At 40.6% G+C, this 14,310-nt stretch overlaps 1 protein-coding gene across 1 annotated transcript in view; it reads left to right on the top strand.

The window, feature by feature from the left end:
- Window positions 1–11,312: 11,312 nt before the first annotated feature.
- The window catches only part of LOC308379325 (thyroid hormone receptor alpha-like), a gene marked incomplete at its 3' end in the record, with an annotated part of 39,184 nt that continues 36,186 nt past the window's right edge, over window positions 11,313–14,310 (top strand). The window contains exon 1 of the mRNA XM_080856411.1: window positions 11,313–11,565. The remainder of the gene's footprint in view (window positions 11,566–14,310) is intronic.

Genomic DNA, 14,310 nt, shown 5'->3' with positions numbered 1-14,310 from the left:
TTATTTTAAAATCTTAGGGTCTAAAATATATTTTTCAGTTATTTAATATCCTTAATGTTTTATGTATATTTTATGTATAATTGTCTGTGCTGTTACCAGTATTCAACCCATGTACATACATTTCAGCATGGTTGTTAGCAGTGACTAATGCTTAAGTAACAACTGCCACATTAGGGGTTGCCACAGGTTCCCCTGGTTGTTCATGATAATAGTTTTATTGTGGTTTGTCTGGTGTGAAAAGGCTACTCTGTTTTATTGAATCATCAAAAACATTATATTTCTATATTTTCAATATGTGAGAAGTGCAATACAGTGAAAAAACATTGAGGACCTGTTTATGCCTAATGCATTTTTAACTGATGTTAGAATATCTGATATTCTCTTGTTGGTAACTGTGCCATCTTACTTCCCCTAAGGACACTGTTTTCAGAGGAAGTGGATCACTAGAGGGGGGCTTGATAGAAGAAGGCTCCTGTTGTGCTTTTTGATGTTCTTGGAATTACAAGGAGAACTGCACTCTGGGAACTAAGTGAGCTTGGTGGGCAGAAGGAGCGAATTCCTTAAGGTAATTGGGAGCTAAGCCGTTTAGGGCTTTGTATGTAAGAAGGAGTAAACACATGGTATAATGTGGTGCAACATGGTATGGGGTGATAGAGATTTTTTCCAAACACGGTTAATGACTTAAGAATATAATAATCAAGTGCCTTGTATTAATATATTCCTTGTATGAATCATGCTTTTGAAAGCAGGAGCATGGCTTTTCTATCTCTGTGTGTGTAACAAAGCTGGCTCTTGGCCTTGTTACAAGAACTGAAATTACACCAATTTATCAAAAACACAAAGGTTTAATCATCAAAGTTCAAATTACCACACCGGTCCAATTCACACAAAGTTCCAATTTCCAATAAAAAGTACAAGTTTTCACAAAGATCCAATACATGCAATCAAAATCTGCTCTCGCAGTACATGTAGTCAACAGGTTGCTATCTTGCTCTCTTTCTCTCATGCTCCAGAACTCTCCCAAATGCAGGAATTGCCGGTTTCTTTATAGGTCAGGGACACGCCCCCCCCAGGTGGTTGATCACTGGCACCTGGAAGGAGAGAGAATGAACCACAGCCTGCACACACAATCAACCAATTTACACACAACCATACCGACAAAATAGGGGGTTCGTCACAGTGTGTAACTAGAATATTAGGTGCCACTAAGTCTGCATATGAACAAGAGCATGTTTAGACCAGAGGAGATAAGAAGGGAACTCTGCTTCTTCCGACCTTGTGCAAAACTGCCATCCTTGCAAGACAGGGCGCCTCAGACGTGAGAAATCCACCACGTGGTTATCCCTGCTGAAAACCACACTTCTGACTTTATAAACCTTGTGCGAAGTGCTTATCATTGCCTTCACTTTCAGCCTTGTGCTGGGAGGGGAGCCCGATTGCAATTGTTTGTGTTTGTTGTCTAATAAATATACTTACATGCAGCTCCGGAGTCCTGAACTAACTAGGCTGAATTTTCACCTATCAAGGGGTATAAAGGGATCAGCTGAATATTAGCTGAAACGTACCCTGTTCACAGCCTGACCTCATCAAAGCCTTTCACTGACATTCATTCATTACAGATTTTCTTAATTGTTAACAACTTAAAGACAACTTATGACATAATGACAACAACCTGTTACTCATGTGCCAACTCCCTAAACCAATTCTGCTGAACTTTCTTGCTTTAGACCCAGATTTAAATTGTAAACCACACTTTCTTCAAAACACTGCACACAAGCCTTTTTTATTTTGTATCAATGCCAAATCTCCTTGTGTTCAGACAGAACACACTGCCATTCAAATGTCTGAACTTCCATTTCCAAGGCTAAACACATTATAAAGTTATATTTTACAACTGGAGTAAGTGTACAGTAACACTAAAAATGAAAATGCATAATGCTCCTGATAAGGCCTTCATACTGGTGTTTTCCCATTCATAGTAGTGTTTTCCATTCAGCACATCAGTGGTTCTTATAAATGTCTACTCATATGATGGTCTGTGTGTGTCATTTGAACACAAAATACCATTTTAAGGAGACATAACATTGTTTTGAAGGCAAAGTAGCATTTTGCAGGAGATATGTAGAGTTTTGCATTTTGGATTTTGTTTAGAGTTTCGAGAAAATGAGGTATGCTTTAAAAAAATGTGTGTAAGCAATTGAGAAAAACGGTAATCACTTTTACTTACTCATTTATCCTAAGCTGCTTACATCTCGCACTACAGATATACATTTCCCATCAGTATTATTGTCCCTTAAGTACTGTATAATGATCCCATGATCTTGGTGTTGTAACCACCTTGCTCCTTTTCCTGAGCCACAGCGAGAACCTGTCAGCACCATGCTAACCGTGTGTCTGCCGTAGCAAGCCTGGATCCTCAAGCCTGGCCAGAGTAGCAGGCACATCAAAGTCCTCCGCAGTGCAGAGCAGAAACGGAGAGCTGGGAATGCTAATTTGGTAGCGCAGTGGAGCTGGCATGAGTGAGGGATCGGAGGAGGGGCACTTGGGCAAATCTCTGGTTTAGTCTGTGGGCGAGTGGTGAGGAAGAGAGTGAGAGTCAATGACGGAGAAAAATAAAAACAATGGTGTATGTGTGTGATTGTGTGTGTGGGGTGTGTAAGCATTGTATGAGTAACATGTGTGCACTGTACATTAATGAATATTTTATCCCAGAGAATAAGAAGGAATGAGCTTTATGTGTCTGTGTGTAAATTTGTATGCATGTGTATATGCCTATGTGTTTGCATGTGTACATATGTGCGTGTGTGTGTGTGTGTGTGTTTTTGTGTGTGTGTGTGTGTGTGTGTGTGTGTGTGTGTGTGTGTGTGTGTGTGTGTGTGTGTGTGTGTGTGTGTGTGTGTGTGTATGTAATGCTCTGTGCTCCATGGTTGTGCATTGGTGTCAGAGCTTGTCATCAGAAAGCTTTGTTCTCTTTCAGTATATTGTTGTGCCCTGTCTCCTCTCCTTTCCTCTCCTGTCCTTTCCTCTTCTCTCCTCTCCTCTCCTCTCCTCTCCTCTCCTCTCCTTTCCCTCCAGACCCTGACCTGCCAGACGTGGGAGGAAGCGCTCCCTTCCTCTCTACTCAGGTGTTTCATTCACACACACACACACACACACACACACACACACACACACACACACACACACACACACACATACACACACACACACACACACACACACACACACACACACACACACACACACACACACACACACACACACACACACACACACACACACGCAAGCGCGCGGCTCGGCTTTAAGCCCTATGGCGTACCTGAAAAAATATGAAGTTTATTTGTAGTGTTCAATAGATTTGAACTACCATATCTACCACAATGGTTTGTTTGCAGTCTTTGTTTCGTCTTTAGCCTTTGTTTCAGTTTTTCATACTTTTATTTTCAATTTTATGTCAAGAAAAAACACAGAAACATTCTTTTCTTATTGTGTTTTCAGAAATAAATTATTATATACAGTATGTTGTTTTGAAAAGCAGAAATTGCATGTGGCACGCACTCTCTTGTACATGCACAACATTGTAAAAACAAATCTTTTGAACTATCCTGTAACCATCCCAAGCCAAGTGTGTTGTGAAACCATGCACTGAGTGGGAACTAATCCCTCTGTGTCTCTGGATGGCACAATGTTTTTGGACAAAGAGTTGTGTTGTGTGCGAGGAAAGACATGGAGCTGGACTCAATTCAACATGCCCTCCACTAAACATGCTTTATCAGGGATATGTGATAAAGCAACATTCTCACAAAGGAGGATATTAATATCTCTAGTTGAGAGCTGAGAGTGTACACACTTACGTAAAGGGAGCTTCTATAAAGCACTTCCCTCCATCATATTTCACAAATCCTAGTAGGTGTAGTCCTAGGGGGTTGGTACGTGTGTTTGTGTTTGTTTACCGGTATTGAACGTAAGCATGTGTTTGATGGAGCGAGAGGGAGAGAGAAGGGGAAAGACGAGGGCACGTTTGAAAGACCCACGCGTTCATTTACATGTGATCACTGGTAGTCCATTAAATTGACATGTGATTCAGCCTCAGGTCGAGATGTTACAAATGGCCTTTGTAATCCGAGGTCCAAACAAGGTTACACCCCCATTCATTTTGTGTTTGAAAGGGTTAACCCATTGTGTCTGCTTCCCAGCCACCCTAATGACCAGGGCATGACAATTTATTAAGCTGTAAAAGCATTGGCAAACTTATTTTGACCAGTAGTTTGTTTATTGTTCTCGTTCTTTATGGTTGCCCCCAACCCTTGCCCCCCCCTCCCCCCCTGCTGTAACCCCGTGCCCGCCTGGGGGGCCTATCCCACACTTTGGGAACCTCTGGTCTCATGAAAGGAAGTGACATGTGATGTCAGACATGTCTTCATCAGAGATCGTAGAGGAATCCGACCTGACATGCCCCCATAGAATCAAGTGGTAAGTGGTTAATATGCACAGAGAGCAGAACGTTCTGAATTGCTTCCCATGGTATTATAGATGTTTATTAGGGTGACCAGACGTCCTCTTTTACCCAGACATGTCCTCTTTTCGAGACCTAAAAAATGCGTCCGGCAGGGATTCCAAAATTGTCCGGGATTTTGTGGGATATTTGTGTTTCTCTGGGTCTTTCACAAACTAAACTACTGTTTACACACTTAAAAGTTTTTGAAGGGGTACCTCCATAACGTTCCACGTTCCTGCGCGAGATCGCCCTCCCAGTGTTTTTTTGAGCATTTGGTATGATACGCCATTTTAAATCTGGCAACACTGAGCACCTTGCTGCTTCTAGTTGCATTGTTTACAAGAGCACATGACATCTGCATGTCAAAACTTTGTCAAGCGGGAGGGGGCAGGGTCATCTGCATGTGAAATAGATGTTAAAACTTTGTCATGGGGGAGGGGGCGGGGTCATCTTTATGCCCCGCGGGCCAGATCCAGTATACACTACCCCCCCTCCCCCGCGATTAAGTGTCCTCTTTTTCACAAACTCAAACCTGGTCACCCTATGTTTATGCTTGAGCTTGTCTAATCACTCTTCTTGTTTTGTGTTATGATGCTACACCACACCTCTGTGGAAGCAGAAGAAAACAAGAACAGGTGGCTGAAGCCTGGACTAGGACCATGATAGAGAAGCTACAGAAATTAGACACAGTTATGCTGGCACTGCAAAAGGAGGACAGGTAGGGAAAATGCATCGAGCATGAGAAGGAGTTACAAAGTACTCTCATCTCCTACCTGGCAGTGATAAAATTGGGAGAACTGAGAGCATCAAATGTCCGTCCTCGATCGCTTGTTCCCCAGGACCTCACCATCACTTTCACAGATATTTTTTTATTTGTCTGTTTAACTTTTAAAGTGTTTCAAATAAACTCGGTCAAACGAGGTCGTGACTCCACCACAAGGTCTCGTCTCCTCTCTTTGCCCCCAGGGGAAACAAAGCAATCCTAGTTCAATTCTGAGCCCTAAAGTTGCAACTCCTGTTTTTACCTCATCACAAGACCTACCATCACTCAATGCTTTTTACTTTGGTTCTTACTCTGCTGGTTATTCCTTGTTTCCATCATTTTTCATTTAGAAAGACACAGTAGATAGACAGGGTGAAAAGAAGAGAAGGAGTGAGAGAGGGAGAAAGTGACAGAGAAGCTGTACAGAATTGGAAAGCTGCTAACATGACACTTGTTACGCACACATCAAAATTTGTACTATACTGTTGCTACCTACGCTTGACATTTGCTCTCTCTCTCACTCACTCTCTCTCTCATTCTGTGTGTGTCTAAAATGTCATGGGTTGTTTATCAATGCGTAAGAAGTCTAAAGGGTGACACCGATTAACGATCTTCAATAGAGCCTAAATAAATTCTTGCCAGGCACAAACCGAGGGATGTAGACATCCATCCATAAACAAGCTATAAACAAACAAGAGAAAGAAACCATCGATTTCTACTCATTTCGTGCAATGCTTTTTCCTGTCAAAAAACTTAAATGCTTCCATTCCAGACCTACAAAATGAAGCATATATCAATGAGATATAAAAATAGTTTTCAATACAACAACCACTCACCCAATAAGCAAAACACCTCAGATCCTTTGCAGAATGATACACTTATTTATCAAAACCATATTTTGTACGTTGCATATGACTTTTTTTTCTCTTCCTCCTTCTCCTCCTCCTCCGACGATTCCCCGTCTCACCCTCATTCTTCTTCTTCTAACTCCTTCCATTTTGGTTGATGACAGAACTCACCTGCTGCATTTCTAAAGTGCTTAAACCTGTTTGGTGTGTCTACAATTAAGCACTCATGTGTTAGCGCACTTGATGGCTGTGTTTAACCAATTGGCTCATAGGTGTGGTAATAGGTATGGACAGTCAGTGCTTTGGAATGGCAAGAAACTGTCATCTTGATATTCTTCTGTGTGTAATGTATACAAGTGTGTTTAGTGTTTTGCAAATTACTGTGTGTATACTGTGTGTGAGCTGATATTGTGTTATAGTGAGGCAAATCTGGGCCAATGTTTTGCTCCTTGAGTGTTAAGTTTTGATAATTGTGTACTTTTTATTTCAGTCTTCATGCAATCGTAAGACACTGTAAGCAGTCAACAAAATTGAGGTATGAAAAAATAGTGCAATAGAGACAAAAATTCCACAGAATCATTTACTTTGTTACATGTGGATTTAGATTATGCCATGATATCCATTTTGTTATGCTTCAGCAGTAATATCTGCCTGTGAGAGATTATGCTGTGCCATATAATATCTTAGGGATTAGAGGGGATTCTGGAAATCACTTGTCATTGACATATCTGACAGACCAGAGGACTGTGTGGCTAGTTCAATCACATGAGCTCATTGAACGTGGGAGGTATTGTTTTATTCTTTTGTATATGTGAGAAGTGTATTTGAGTGTGTGTGTGTGTGTGTGTGTGTGTGTGTGTGTGTGTGTGTGTGTGTGTGTGTGTGTGTGTGTGTTTGTGTGTGCCTTTTACAGTTATCTAACTAAAGGCTCTCAGTTTACCCACAGAAACAACACAGAATAAGCCATGGAAGATCACACGCCATTAGCATAACAAAGCAGCTATTGTTGGGTGAATTAAATGGATGTCACTACACTCGTTAACTTGGTCATGGATTTTAGGCCATGCCATGCCTGCTGCACTTCAAATAACAGTCTATGCTCGCATACCCTTTGGATATAACTGTCATGCATAGGGTAACAATAGCTTAATTATTTAATGGCAGCATGGCCAGTGTCATGTGGTGTGTTGCGGCACACAAAGTGCAGTTTGTTTTGCAGGGACAGATTCTGATTGACATGATTCAAAATGTTCTGTGGATATTTTACAATTCAAACAAGAAACAGCCAAAATACTTGTGCTTTTCCTTCAATTAGAGTCGTGGCTCTGTAAACAATCTAAGTGGCTCGGTCTTACCGATTCACTATCTTTCTAACTATCACTAACTTTCTAAGAACCTAGCCATCTGGTCCCTCCTGGCAGAGCATCTTCAGAGTTCAGTATCAGGTGTATCAGCCCACTAGGATGATATCCCATATGGACAGTGCAAACACAGAGGATAGGGGTTTTGTAACACCACCACTTTCATTGAAACACGATTAGATCTAACTAATTCAAAGTCCTCTGAAGTAACGTTACCTGCATGAGAAGACCGCTTCTCAAAGAATTTTAAAGGTATGAAACAATAGCTCATCAGGCTATATAGAAATTAAGTAATGTAGAATTTATATTAAAACTTGATATTATTTACATACTATTGACGTAAAGAAAATGTAGAAATTTGGTAAGTCGATTATGATTTGTATGATTTGTTTGTATATTTTTGCAAGGGGAATTTACTCCCCTCCCTCTCCCAGAAGACCCCTCCCCTTTAAAATGCTTGATTCGCCCCTGATATCTCCTGCTAACTCATGAATAATAGTCGTTGATTTGTTTGGTGGAAAACCAGCACTGCTTAACTGGCAAACAGCTTCTAGGACAAGTGTCACAGTTTTGATACAATGCACCCTGACTTGTGTATGTGTGTCTGTGTGTGAATGTGTTGGGGGTAGGGTGATGGCAGGCTTTTTGGTGCTCAGCTTCAGACAATTAGTCTACTTTTGGTTGGACTCTGGGAGGTGATTATGCTTTTTTATACATCCTTCTGACAGAATATTTTTCAAACTAAACATTTGTAAATATTTATAATGTATATATTGTATAGCCCTACATGTATTGAATTAAAAAAAAAAACGCATAACATGTGTTTTCAGGGGTAGCTCATTTCTATTAGCCAGTAAGTAAACAAACATCATACTTCTCCCACTGACCCTTTATGGATAGCAGTTAAATGATGTATGGCTCATCTCAATCATTTGAGCGCTCCTTTTGGCTTTTGGTCCAGAAAAGTGAGCTGTACTGAAGAGAAGAGAAGGGAGAAGAGAAGATAAGGGACAAGAGTAAGCTATGTTTCACGGCCGGTAGGGCAAGAAGTGTTAGTTACAGACCCAAGAGCAGACACACAATAAACAGATGTAGTGCACAAAAGAGTTTTAATGTATTTGTTTTTCACATAAGTAGAATCATAAGTTAAAAAAAAAAAACTGTTCAGAGTTTGTGATCCCAAAATGTGTTCAGCACAGAGATCACTAAGCTGGAAATCCAGAGAACATCGACATTGGTCAAAACTAAGGCAGAAGGAAACTCACAGACCAGGCAGAGAAAACAGTTAAAAGTCTCCGAAGAGCCAGATCTCCAAAACAGGCAAAAAAAAATTGTATCCAGGCAACACTGCTTGGTCAAAAACAGTGAGACCTAGCATGAGCACTAGAACTGTAACTTGAAGTCAGAGGAGAGATATCCAATTCACAGAATCCAGAAACAGACACAGGCAAAAAAGCAACAATCACGCAAGAATCTTGGAATAAAGCTAGGCATAAACACATGAGTTTGGCTAGGCTCAGTTACCAGTCAGTGAACCATAGAAACGGAATGCACAGGGTATGGGGTAAAACATGGAGTGAACTCTTGGAGTTGTTCTGACATTTACAGATAATCTGAATTAGTCACCTTTCAAATGTTTCAAAGTACTTTTTCATCACCTTTATCAGCAGTGTTTCCTTGTCCGTAGATTAAGCATGCAGTCACTGATTTGGGTCCTCTCAAAAAGCAAAGACACACACACATGGACACACAGGAGATATATACTGTAGATACAGGGGCGCAGCCACAGAAAATAGTGCCTATGGCAGGCACTGAAATTGCGCCCCTATCCAAACAACTGACATAACACATTTACCATAACATCAGCTCAAAAATACAGGACCCAAATGTTGACATCAAGCACTAATGAGTGCTGGCAAGCACAGGATGTACAGAGCTCTACGGAAGAGCATCATTAGCAGGGCCTGAACACATTCAGAGCTTAGCCCAGACCTGTATGGGGTCTGGGGCAATTCTGGCAACTTAAAGGCACCATTTCCACAAAGTTTTAGACTGGGACAGTAAGCCTAGGGACAGTTGGGCCCATTGTCTGTCTGACTCACATGAACATTACCCCATCCATTGTATCACACTCCTTGTCTTATTTGTTAATTTCCCTCAACTTTCTGACAATGACTCCCTTGCATTCCCTATTCTATTTGCAATGTCTTCTCCTCCTTGCTTGGTCAACTCCTCCGAGATAACTACATTTCTTCAAGTTTTTTAGATTTGTATCATCTAGCTTAATACAACAAGTTAATTTCTCTTACTGTCAATCCTCCTCATGGCCGAGGTCGAGGACATTCCTTTATTTACTCATAGCCCAGCGCTTTCAGCCAGCATTTTCTTATTATTACTCCCGTTTTATAGTTGTATTCTACAGTCTTCCTATGAAGTCTTCCCCAGTCCATCCTATGAAAAAGGTGAGGCACCCAACCTGTTGCCAATGGCAGCGCTCATTCTTTTTTTTCAGCGGTCAATAATCGATTCAGTTCCATGGAACTTTTTGCAACATTCTGAGGAGCCATAAATCGTACATTTATGAAAAGAAACTCCGATATTCTCTGTATGTGTCCAGAACAACATACTAAAAGTCCTAAGGAAATATGTTTAATTCTCATCAATCTGAATTTTTTTTTGTATTACAAGTTTCTTTAAAAATTAATGTGGATATGCAAATGAACTATACACTAATCGAATATGCCCAAAATACACCCAATAGGCTTAATTTTCTCCTTTACTCCTACCACAATAAAACTTTACATAGTAAAAGTATACATAAAAAGTAACTTTTTTTGTATTACAAGTTTCTTTTGAAATTAATTTGAATATGCACATGAGCGTCACACTTATTGAATATGTCCTGATTGCATAGGCAGAAACACCATACCCCTGGCAGGTTCTACCAAGCCAGGCAGTTTTCAGGCTAGAGGCCAGTCTAAAAGCAACATTGCCATCTCCCATTGGCAGTAGGATGAAAGGATGAAGATTGGGCCGATGTATTTGTCATATAATGGTGTCTGCCTTTGGACATATTTAATAAGTGTGGAGCTCATGTGCATATTCAAATTTATTTCAAAAGAAACTTGTGATACAAAAAAACTCATATAAATGATTACAAAAAAAAAAAATTATAATTGTCTGTCGTAAAACGCTATTTTGCCTGGACTATTGTAGCCCCGGTCGCCCGAGCCAAGTAATACATCCAATTACAAAGCCGTTGCTCTCACGGATACGACCTCAGTCGTTTCAGTCCAAGTGTGTTGAAAATACATGTAAAGAATAAGTTTTGTTACAATTTGAGGATGGCTTGTCTGACATTAATAGAACCTGCTCAGTGGCGCCCTCCTTCAAGTAGAGCCCAGGACACGTGCCATACCTGCCATACCTTAGGTAGCCTACGACACTGGATAGGTAGATAGATGTCTAGAATAGATAGACAGATAGATGGATAGATACACACATGATTTTCTAGTCTAAACTGTTCACGCACATACGCCTATAAATGTTAGCATTTGCTTAATACATTCCCCCGTCTTTTCAAATGATATCAAACTACATTAATTTAGCTTGTCAAAGCCGGGTGACAATGCGATCAGAAAGACTGAATCTTTCACACCTCGGACTTGACAGCTGAAACATTAAAAAGCTCCTCTGGGAATTAAAAGCAGGACAATTTCGTGAATTGCTATAGGCTACAATCTGATCACATTCTTCTATATCATCAGAGCGCCCATACTGTAAAAAGGGGAGGAGCAACTATAGAAATGCTGTTGCATTTCCCTGTCGGAGCGGCAGGCAATCCTACATGAAGTGGAGCATATTGTTTTCTCAGACATCGTAATTCGAAAAACTATAAGAACGCCTCCTGAAAAATACTGCAGACTCTCACTTGTGGTAAGCAGCATTTCTTGCGAAACGTTTTGATGTACGCTGCCATAACATAGGCTGTAGCCTACTTGTAGCCTAATCAAAAAGGAGCAGCGAGAACCACTTGCCAGGACTCCCATGCACCCGACCGGGTTTGTTAAGAAGATTCCTTTACCATTAGGCTAGGTGAGTTAACATATTTTATCGTTGACTAATTCATCAGCGAATGAGCTCTAAATTGCTGTCACTGTCTGATGATTTGAAGCCTGTAACGGTAAGCCTTAGATCATAAACTCTCAACATTCAGCTTCGCCTCATCCGAACGACAGTTTAGTGAAATCGATACGGTGTGGTCCGATATGAGCATTGCCTCTAGTGGGGTGTTTCTGTTATAAGTAAAACAAGCTGCTTATAACATTATATGCGACCTGCATGCTGTAGAGTAGACATGCAAAAAGGTAGTGTAGGCGTTCCTAATTAATGTTTGTAGGCCTTTGATTGTAAGGAACAAGACGTGAAATTGGTACTAAATGAAGGGTTTATCTTGACTACACAGAACTGATAAATATGCTAGATTGCATAGAGCAAACTTGAGGTAACTTCCACAGCTCTCCTGGACACGTGGAGCAAAGCTTAACGTTAATTAAATGGTAGTGCGCTTCAAACTTGACTCTCACGAGTCAGTTGAGGCTAAGCCTACCCCTCTCCAATTTCCAAAGGGGTCAGACTACCAAAGGGCTGTTTTGGAAGGCTACAAAACAAATCATCTTAGTGACAGTTCGACAGGTAGGCCAAAGGCAAAGCTAATTGGATGATTTAACTTTATAGGCTAAAATGACAGCAGTACGTAGAAAGTGGCATTTTCTATGATGAGACTGCTACCATGCATGAAAATGCATTGACCTTGGACATGATAAAAGCTTTCCCATACTCATTTATTTGATCAGGTCATGGGTCTTGCGGATATAAACCGATTTCTGATCAGACTAACGAAAAGCACAAGCCGTGCTGATAAGAAACGAACCAAACTACGTCGTCGTGATGAAAGGGCCACGAAATTAATAAGCCCACTCCCATGACGTGTTCACTTGATCATATAGTGGGAATTGTGCATTAATTTCACCGTTCTGACGGGGGGCGAGATAACGTCCTCTGTTGTACGCTACGCGTGTGACCTCACATGGCGCTTGCCGGCGGCTCGCCTGTGTCCTGTCTTCAGAGGTGATCGCTGTTGTTGGTTGGTTACCGGGACGTGTGTGTGTGTGTGTGAGAGAGAGAAAGAGAGAGAGAGAGAGAGGAGGGCGGGGGGAAGAGTTCAGTTACATAACCCAGCTGTGCAGCCGATGTCCTGATTTGAATCCACTGTACGATGACGTCAGGGGTTGACCCACCGAAGCTGAAGCCGGAGTTAACCCCCAGTCTGGTAAACAACTCCCTTTTAAAATATGCTTTTAAAGGAAAACGTATTTATAACTGGATAAAATCTTTAATAGATAATTCTTATCGTCAGAACTGGGAATGTTTTAAATATGAGCTTGGCAAATTCTGGAAAACTGGTTGCAAATGTACGAGACTTGGACCCATGAACCTCAGGTATAGGACACATTTGCCACCTGGACCTTGCTCCAGGAAAATACTGTGACCGCTCTTTAAGGGGTTTCCTTTTGGACTGGTTTTGTCAATGACGGCTCCTGGAAGAGTGTTTGGACCCTTTCAAATATATTCTAATAAATAAATTGAGAGAGGTCTCTTTTAAATTTATAAATATATATTACCCTGCCATAATTTGTATTCTTAGAATGAAGAAAGCTCTAGATGAGAAATTATCGTTTTGTGAAGGGTTAACTGAAACATCACTACACTTATTTGGGTTCTGCTGCCACAATTGTAGTCATATCTACTAAGGTTATTATGCACCATTTTCCTTTACACATGTTTAATAGGCTTCTAGGACTCAGTCCTTTAGAATAATATATATTTTATATGATCAATTTAATATTTTTATTAGCAAAATACCTTATACACAAATGCAAGTAAAACTATCAGGCCACTGTTGTCTATATCCCTCAATGATTCCTATAAAGGTATAACAATACAAGTCTAACTTCAACAAACCCTAAAGCTGTAAACAGTCCTCCTCTTCTGTCTCTTCACCTCTGTGAATGACTCTGTGTAGTCGGTTTTCTGTTTGTTTTTATCTTTTTCAATACCTACTATGTACTGTATCAACGTCTCTTTATATGTTAACTCTCCTGGCATCTTTGTTATGTGATTTACATCCTAAAATGGCCCCAGGACAAACAGAGCATAGAGGGCCTCAATGGGGTCCAATCTGTAAACAGGAGAAAGACAGGATGGTGGCAAAAAACAGAAGCAAAAGCAAATCAAGTCTTTATACACGTATGCCATTGTGGAACATTATGGCCTTGCCTTTTGGAACCAAATGTGCTGCACAAATACATTTCGCTTGCTTTTTTTGTTCACTTTGCTATCTCAAGTGTTGTCCTTTCAAATAAATTAGACTTGCCAGCCAGAACCCTTTGCTTTCTCTTTGCCTTTTTTCAAAGCCAAGTAAGTCTGTGTAAGACTTAATGCAGGTTGGATATTATGGGTTTGAACGTTTGTTTGTGTGGTGGGGGTGGTGAGGGGGTTATTTTGTTGAGTGTTGTCCATTTGGTACATGAACAGTTTGATCAGATTGATCTGAATTATAATTCTGTTGCATAAAAAAAGAACAGGAGTGTTTTGCAGCATTGTGAGCTTGTGATGCTAGGTGATTTGTTGCCTTTCGTAGCAGAGCTAGTCACAGACAGCTGCTTCAGCTTTGTTTCACGTAGACTGTTTTTTATGTGTAACATTATCTTTTGCGCAGTAGTTCATTTAGATAATATGTCATGCCATGTTTCACATAAGGGATATACTGTAGGTGCA

Source organism: Sprattus sprattus (genome assembly GCF_963457725.1).
Source record: "Sprattus sprattus genome assembly, chromosome: 18".
Classification (NCBI taxonomy): Eukaryota; Metazoa; Chordata; class Actinopteri; order Clupeiformes; family Clupeidae; genus Sprattus; species Sprattus sprattus.
This window is presented reverse-complemented; position numbering and strand designations above follow the sequence as displayed.